The sequence below is a fragment of the Oncorhynchus tshawytscha genome, linkage group LG11 (genome assembly GCF_018296145.1).
Source record: "Oncorhynchus tshawytscha isolate Ot180627B linkage group LG11, Otsh_v2.0, whole genome shotgun sequence".
NCBI classification, from domain to species: domain Eukaryota; kingdom Metazoa; phylum Chordata; class Actinopteri; order Salmoniformes; family Salmonidae; genus Oncorhynchus; species Oncorhynchus tshawytscha.
In genome coordinates, this window is record NC_056439.1 from 44442345 (window position 1) to 44451392 (window position 9048).

A 9048-nucleotide genomic window follows, 5' to 3' on the forward strand; every position below is an offset into this window, starting at 1 on the left:
TTGGATGTTTTACTCACGAGACTCCCAGTTACACACATTTTTTTCCTTTTGTTCCATAAAGATAATTTTTATATCCAAATACCTCTGTTTGTTTGTCGCGTTATGTTCAGAAATCCACAGGAAAGAGCCGTCACGACAACGCAGACAAAAATTCCAAATAATATCCATAATGTCCACAGAAACATATCAAACGTTTTTAATAATCAATCCTTAGGTTGTTTTTAAAATATATAATCGATAATATATCAACCGCAAATGTCTTTCACAGTAGGAGAGGGAAAAACAATAGCTGTCCAAATTCTGTTGCGTGAGCAAAACTCATGTGACCACTTGAAGCAAGGTTATCGTTCTGGCTCATCTTTCAAAATAAAAGCCTGAAGCTATGTCTGAAGACTGGTGACACCTTGAGGAAGCGATAGGAAAAGGAATCTGTTTGATATCCCTTTAAATGGAGCAATGGCAGGCTATGGAACATGGAGTTTTCAAAATAGAAACAGCTTCCTGCTTTGATTTTCCTCAGGGTTTCGCCTGCAATATCAGTTCTGTTATACTCACAGACAATATATTGACAGTTTTGGAAACTTTAGAGTGTTTTCTATCCTAAGCTGTCAAATATATGCATATTCTAGCATCTGGTCCTGAGAAAAAGGCCGTTAACTTTGGGAATGTTATTTTTCCAAACATAAAAATAGTGCCCCCTTGCTTCAAGAGGTTTTAAGCACATTTTTATCCTGGACTTATTTAGGCTTGCCATAACAAAGGGGTTAAATACATATTGACTCAAGACATTTCAGATTTTCATTTTTAGATGGGGTATTGATTATTGTGTGTAGGCCAGTGACAAAAAGCTCAATTTATTTAATTTTAAATTCAGGATGTAACACAACAAAATGTGGAAAAAGTCAAAGGGTGTGAATACTTTCTGAAGGCATTGTATGATACTGACTTGTAAGTCTCTGTGCTATGTCCCCGTATGGGGCACTCGATTCAGTACCCTCTGTTCAGTGATGGTCACAGCCCCGCCAAACTTTCTGCAGTAGCCTGACAGGCAGCAGTGGGTGTGCAGGACAGGCCAGGCTAGGTGTTTGTGGTTGGAAAATGGTCTGACATATGAGGCTGTCTTTTACACAAAATCTTGTCTCTCCCCCGCTCCCGCCCTCGTAGTGTCTGGAGAAGTTGGACTGGAGTGTGAACCCGCTGGGTGACGGACCCTGTCCTGCCTGCTGTCAGCCTGCCCCCTAATGGCCAGCTTCCCCCTGCTGGCCTGCATCTTCAAACCCTGCTGCTTGTAGCTACACAGCCTCCTACGGGCCAGCGCCTTCGCAGGAATAAAGCAACACCGCCTCTTACTGGCCAGCACACTGGCAGGTAAACAGGTTCATTGATACCCTTTTTACATTGATATGACACATATTATTAGCATTAGAACATTTATATAAATGGTGAAAAGCATAGGAGACAGAATGGATACATTGCTATCCACATGGATACATTGCTATCTGTTTGTGAGGTGGTTCTTGAAATGTGACCTAAGAATCAGCCATATCATCGTCCTACAGGAACAGGGCACCTGAAGTTGGTGAATCTGTCCCATAATGCCCTGTGCTCTATGGGCTTTGAGCTGGTCCTGAAGACTCTGCCTCTCCAATGTCTCACTCAACTCGATCTGTCTGCCATCCGCTGTGGAACCGCTGACCACCCTCCTTCAAAACATCTGACGTTAGTACTCCTTTCCCAGATGAACACACACACACACACACACACGTACAAATGCACAAATACGAATGCACACACACACACAAATTAAAATAAAATAATATTATATTGTGTACTTTCACATGAATTAAACATTGTTTGTCTAAATAACTGCATAAACCTTCAGTCTCATCAGTAAATATTTACTTAGTTGAGGAAATTTGTTCAGGAAGGGACATGATGAAGACTGCAAATACAATAAATAAATCAGTAAAATCATAAAGAAGCTTTCAACAGAATTTGTCGAAATAACTGGTTGGGTTTCTGGTAATGGAACTTTTGTTTCTCTGTAAAGTGTTTGTTATCTGTGGTCTGCTAACCAGTAAGACCCGTAGTTTAGGTTGAGGCAGGCGCCTTGCAAGTTGTGAAAACATTTCAAAGGTTGAAAAGGAAGTTTGTCATACACTTATCTGCTGCACAACTTTGCCTTTGGTATTCAAGCTAAGAAGCATGTGCTGATATGGTAGGATACAATGGTTGTATATTAAAGTGTGTACACCATTTGACATAATGGAGAGCTATGGCATGATGGTCTTATTTAATTTTTACATTATGGGGTATTGTGTGTAGGCAGGTGACAAAAAGCGCCTGTTTTCTGTGGTCTGCTAACCAGTAAACCTAAACCACAGATCTGAGGCAGGCACCTCATGTTGAAAAGGAAGTATGTCATATACTTATCTGCTGCACAACTTTGCCTTTGGTATTCAAGCTAAGAAGCATGTGCTGATATAGTAGTTAGAATACATTGGTTGTATATTAAAGTGTGTACACCATTTGACTTAATGGAGAGCTATGGCAAGATGGTCTTCAATAGAGGAACAAATGTAGTGATGGTCCCCCTGTAAGTAGGATTCATGTCAACTAGTAATGTTTAAGCTGGAGGCTGAACTCAACACTGACATATTGGGTGATAGACATAGTACCAACAGCCTGGTCAAGGGCATACCATGATATCTGGGATTTGATTGGTCCCTTGCTGAAAATGGAAAAGGAGTCACAGAGAACATGGTTCTGATTGGTTCTTTGTGTGTTCCACAGGATGACTGCTCCCTGACCCACCTGAGTCTTGCAGGAAATCAACTGATGGACGGCAGAGTGGCCACCCTCGCCAGGTGTGTGTTTGTGGTTTCTCTCAATGTATATCACCCTTGTCCTTCTATATTTAGCTGCCTGGGTCTTTTCCAAGTGTCTGCCCTGTACACTACCTCTGGATCGTGTGACCTGACTGTCCAGTACTGAGCTCTGTAAGTTCAGTGTGTCCTGCTGTCCAGGTGTTGGCCTGTCTGTCTCTCCGTGGTGTATGTGGACCTGTGAGAGAAACAGGCAGGGACCTCAGCGGGACTCCACAGCCTCCTCTCCACCCAGTGACTTTTGACCTATCTGAACGTCCATGCAACCTCCCAACATTTGCTGATTGACTGAAGAAATGGTCAAGCTGAGAAATGATTAAATCGCTTTGATCTGTCATGTTCCCCCTAGTCTCTTCCCACAGCCACTGTATCTCTGACACAACACTGGGGGTGGAGCATCATGAGTCTTGCCAGTGAAACAATGTTCACACCCAACTGGTTGTGAGTTTTAAATAAACACAGCTTCACACTTTGGTTTCCTGACAGGCCTTCTTCTCACTGTTTAATATTTCTACAAAGGAGGGTGTTGGGTGAGCTTCAAGATACTGTGGTAAAGTTCCTAGTCGCACATCAGTGTTATCACCTTAATGTATCACTATATCACTCAGAGATTGGGCCAAGCCAATTATGGTTAGGATAACTAATTTCATCACCATTTATTGCAATTTCCAATTTCTAAAAAGCAATTACTAAATGGTTTCTGTTAGTGCAACTTGTGGATGGTGCTACTGTGACCTTGTTAATTATTTAAGCATACCCATTGTGCTGCTAACCACACTATTACGGTTGGGGACATTTTTTTTTAAACATGTACAAACCTTTTCACAGTTTGAATCATGATGCATGCGTTCATACTGAAATACTTTACAGAGAGTGCAGCATGAGCAAATCATTGGACATGTAGTCTCTACCCACAGCTGCTGTGTCTAACCTTTTGGTTTGAGGCAAGCCAGACTAAGACATGCATGTGGTTATACTCAAGTCTAGCTAGAATCCTCTCAGAAGCAGATATATAAACATTACACTACATAAACCTATGTATGTTTAATTTGAGTCTTCCTAAAACTGCAACCCTTCCCAGTTGGCTTTACAGCATTTTTGTATTTTATTTGACTAGTAGACCTGTACTCTTAAGACCTCAATCATGGTCCTACTGTTGTATAAGGTAGTTGTTGTGAAATTGTTAGATTACTTGTTAGATATTACTGCACGGTCGGAACTAGAATCACAAGCATTTCGCTACACTCGTATTAACATCTGCTAACCATGTATATGTGACCAATAAGATTTGATTTGATTTGTTGAGAGTTAGAAAAGTGGAATTCACAAGGTGTATCTTTTGATGACAGGTTGCAGAGTGATCTCAGGCATTTATATTATATTATGTTATATTAATATTATGCATTATGCAGATATATCTACTTCAGTGTGTCTTTGTGGGTGCGGTTATACAGTTCATTTGGAAAGTATTCAGACCCCTTCACTTTCTCCACATTTTTATGTTACAGCCTTATTCTAAAATTTAATAACTCATTTTTGTCAGACGTTTACCACATAATAATTAAGCAAAAACAGGTTTTAGGATTTTTTTTTTGCAAATGCATAAATTTAATTTAAAAATTTGTAAAAAAAAATTTACATAAGTATTCAGCTTCTTTGGCAGCGATTACAGCCTTGAGTCTTGGGTATGACGCTACAAGCTCGGCGCACACCTGTATTTGGGGAGTTTCTCCTATTCTTCTCTGCAGATCCTCTCAAGCTCTGGGCTGGGCCACTCAAGGACATTCAGAGACTTGTCCTGAAGCCACTCCTGCATTTTTTTTAATGAAGTGTTTATTGTTTTGTTTGGTGACATTTTGCTTAAAATAAAGAAAATGTACGCTCACCACGCTTGCACCATGGTCCTCATCCTTCAACAGCCGTGAGAGAACCTCCCAACCACCAAAGGACCAAGCAGCGTGGTGTAATGGACTCCTGGACATGGGATGAGATCTTGGATGGCAAGGGACCCTGGAGGCAGGCTGGGGAGTATCGCCATCCACAGGAGGAACTAGAGGCAGCTAAGGCTGAGTGGCAACATTACGAGGGAACACGGCTGGCAAGGAAGCCCGAGAGGCAGCCCCAACCCAAAAATGTTTGGGGGGCACACGGGGAGTGTGACAGAGTCAAGTTGGAGACCTGAGCCAACTCCCTGTGCTTACCGTGGCGGGCGTCGTACTGGTCAGGCACCGTGTTATGCAGTAGAGCACACGGTATCTCCTGTGTGCGTTCTTAGCCCGGTGAGCTACATCCCTGCTCCCCGCATCTGCCGGGCTAGGGTGAGGATCCAGCCAGGACGGATTGTGCCAGCCCTGCTCTCCAGACCTCCAGTGCGTCTCCTTGGGCCAGGATATCCTGCGCCGGCTCTAAGCAAGGTTTCCCCAGTTCGCCAGTAGAACCCAGTGCGGCCTGTTCCAGCTCCCCGCACGTGCCGGGCTAGAGAAGGCCTGGTAAGTCCTGTGCCAGGGTCTCCCTCCTGTCCGGAGCTGCCAGAGTCTCCCTCCAGTCCGGGGCCGGCGGCGAGGGTGCCCAGTCCGGGGTCGGGGGCGATGGTCCCCGCTCGAGAGGCACTACCTAAGTGGGCCAAGCCTGAGGTGGACCGGGGTCCAAGTCCCTCACCAAAGCTGCCACCACGGATAGATGCCCACCCAGACCCTCCCCTATAGGTTTAGGTTTTGCGGCCGGAGTCTGCACCTTTGGGGGGGTGGGGTACTGTCACGCCCTGACCTTAGATCTTTTTTATGTCTCTGTTTTGATTCGGTCAGGGAGTGAGTTGGGGTGGGCATTTTACGTTTTGTGTTCTATGTTTTCTATTTCTTTGTGTTTGGCCGGGTATGGTTCTCAATCAGGGACAGCTGTCTATCGTTGTCTCTGATTGGGAACCATACTTAGGTACCCTTTTCCCACCTGTGTGTGTGTGGGAGGTTGTCTCTGTTTAGAGCACTTTGCTTGTGAGCTTCACGGTATGTTGTTGTAGTGTTTATTGTTTTGTTTGGCGTCATTTTGCTTAAAATAAAGATAATGTACGCCCACTACGCTGCACCTTGGTCCTCATCCTTCAACAGCCGTGAGAGTAATGTAACAATGTGGAAAAAGTCAAAGGGTCTGAATACTTAACGAATGCACTATACTTTCTAAGTTTTTGTATGTGAAACAATGTTGCCCCCCAACTTGGTGTGAGCAGTGGCTGAGTTGTATCTCTGATTTAACAGTTAAGTAACACACTTGTTCTGGATGTAAGAGAGAGAACAAAAGAAAATGCCTGGTCTCATAACTTGCTATGCCCGACCCCCTATCCAAATCTATGTTCTGCTCCATGAATGAATCCAACAAGGTGTACACCGCCATCTTGTATTTTTGAAATCTTCTCTCATTGATTGGGAGAAATTATCTGGTGTTACAATCTTTAGCTAGCAAAAATTGTGTGGTGATTGGTCAAATTACAGTTCCTCGCATAATGTGTGGAATCACGGAATCCTGGAGGGACTGATCCTTCTTTACTTTCACTTAGATTAGAATTCACTGTACTTTTTAATCCATGTAGCGAAATTTGATTAGCCAAGATATAAAACAAACGTACAATAACCATATTACCAAATTCAATAATGATCGTCATTGGCTACATATGGTTTACTGTTTATTTGAGGAATATTCTGCAATATCTTAGCTTTACATTACATTTTGTATTTATTTGAAGCTTACTGAAAGCATCATTTAAGCTTTTCTGGTCTTGTTCATTTCTCCCCCCAAAAACTTGTGTTAATTAATACAATCATCCTCAGTGGTGTTTGACTTATTGTCAGTATCACTGGAATGGATTGCCTCAAGTTTTTATCCATATGGAATGTGGTGTGATTTCTTTATTAAACCCTTAAGAGTCAATTTCCGCATGTAATGGCTGAGGGAAAGATTTTGTGTGTATATATCTCTGTGCTCTGTTTAGTTAGTCTGCCTTTTTAATTAGTCAATTTCTTATATATATATACCTACAGGTGTCTTAAAATACAAATTAAAATAGCTAAATGGTCCATGTTTTTACTATCTTAAAACAACTCCATATGTTAGCTTAGTAAATATAGCCCTAAATGTATCACTTGTAAACTAGCTGAACAAGTTTTAATCCATATGTCAGTGTGGTGTATTCTGCTGGAAACATACACTGATTATACAAAAAATTAAGAACACCTGCTCTTTCCAACACAGAACACATTTCTTAATCGGTAATTGACTAATATTCAATTACAATGAAAATCAGACTGTGTCGAGATGGAAAAAGGTGATTATGAAGATTACTCTTCATCAGTATGTACTGTTGGTCTAAACCACAAGAAAATGTTGTCCTTCCACGTAATATCCGGTTGACTTGTAAGGTTTGTGTCTTCTGGTTAATGTGAGATGTACTATCAATAGATCGTAGGTGGGGTTTGTACAGGGAGCTGTGGCTAAAGGGGCTTCTATATAAAAAGGGGCTTGTCTGATTCCTAAGTCACTTTACCAGACCCCAACATGACTTTTACTCTTCACATCTCTACCAGCACAAATCATGAAGATATCTCTGGTCCTCCTTGCCTTCAGTCTGCTGGCTTGTTCAGGTGAGATTTTATTTATTAACTCAAGTAGTAACTACTATATATTCAGGACATACATTGGGATAGGGTGCAAGGGGAACTGTGGGTGGGAGGCCTAAATCATCTCCAAGTTCACCTTTGGTTTCAGAACCATACAAGTGAAGTACCCATCACTTGAGTGACGTATACATTTTTCTTCACAGTTTGGGAAATCCATGGGCAATGCCAAGAGGTTGACCTTGATGACCAGGAAGTAGTGGAAGTACAGCCGGAAAAGCGCATGGTAATAGTATGCTATGGTCAAAATGTTATGAACTAGCAGAAAGTGTACACATTTCTGCAACTTCCTATTAGAATATTCAACCTGCTACTGAGTAACAGTAACAGAACAATCGGTATCAGCTTTTTTGGTCCTCCAATAATCGGTATTGGCGTTGAAAATCATGATCGGTCGACCTCTATTGGAAACCCTTATGTCCGTTACCCAAATTGCAATTCCTATGGCTTCCACTAGATGTCAGTCTTTTTTCAAGGTTTCAGGCTTCTTTTTTGAAAAAATGAACAAGTATTTGGAGTTTCTGTTGGGAGAGCACATGGACCAAATCAGTCTTTCAGCGTGCGAGGGAGAAGGCGCGTGCTTACGAATTTTCCTCTCCTATAGAACATAGTACTTTCCATGTGAAATATTATAGTTTATTTACATTTTAGACGACCTGAGGATTGATTAGAAACGTTGTTTGACTTGTTTGGATCAAGTTTACCGGTAGCTTTTTGGACTCCTTTGTCTACATGTTGAATGAGTGGATTAGTGAAATCAATGGCGCCAACTAAACAGACCTTTTGGGATATAAAGAATGATTTTTTTGAACAAAACGACCATTCATGTTGTAGCTGGGACCCTTGGGATTGCAAACAGAGGAAGATGTTCAAAGGTAAGTGATTTATTTTATCGTTATTTGTGATGTTGATGTGGGGCGCTATCCTCAGGTAATCGCATGGTATGCTTTCGCCGTAAAGCCTGAAAACGCAGTTGGATTAACAAGAAGTTAAGATTTTAAATGATATAAGACACTTGTATGTTCATGAATGTTTAATATTATGACTATTTATTTGAATTGCGCACCCTCCAATTTCACCGGATGTTGTCGGCTTCAATCCCGCTAGCGGGACACCCAGCCCCAAGAGTTAAGTATCAAAAGTATAAATAATTTCAAATTCCTTATATTAAGCAAACCAGACTGCACAATTTTTTCAATATTTTTTTATATCGACGGATAGCCAAGGGCACAGTCCAACACTCAGACATAATTTACAAATGAAGCATTTGTGTTTAGTGAGTTTGCCAGATCAGATGCAGTAGGGATGACCAGAGATGTTCTCTTGACGAGTGTGTGAATTGGACAATTTTCCTGTTAAAATGTAACGAGTACTTTGGGTGTCAGGGAAAATGTATATGGAGTAAAAAGTATTTATTTTCTTTCGGATGTAGTGAAGTAAAAGTTGCCAAAAATATAATTAAGAAAGTAAATTACAGATACCTCCCCAAAATATTTAAG

At 41.5% G+C, this 9048-nt stretch overlaps 1 long non-coding RNA gene across 1 annotated transcript in view; it reads left to right on the plus strand.

The window, feature by feature from the left end:
* Nucleotides 1-9048, plus strand: part of LOC112262047 — a 57047-nt gene that overhangs the window by 15597 nt on the left and 32402 nt on the right. Inside the window, exons 2-6 of the long non-coding RNA XR_006084584.1 lie at nt 1165-1368; nt 1560-1719; nt 2794-2867; nt 7460-7516; nt 7696-7775. This is a non-coding gene — a long non-coding RNA (uncharacterized LOC112262047). The remainder of the gene's footprint in view (nt 1-1164; nt 1369-1559; nt 1720-2793; nt 2868-7459; nt 7517-7695; nt 7776-9048) is intronic.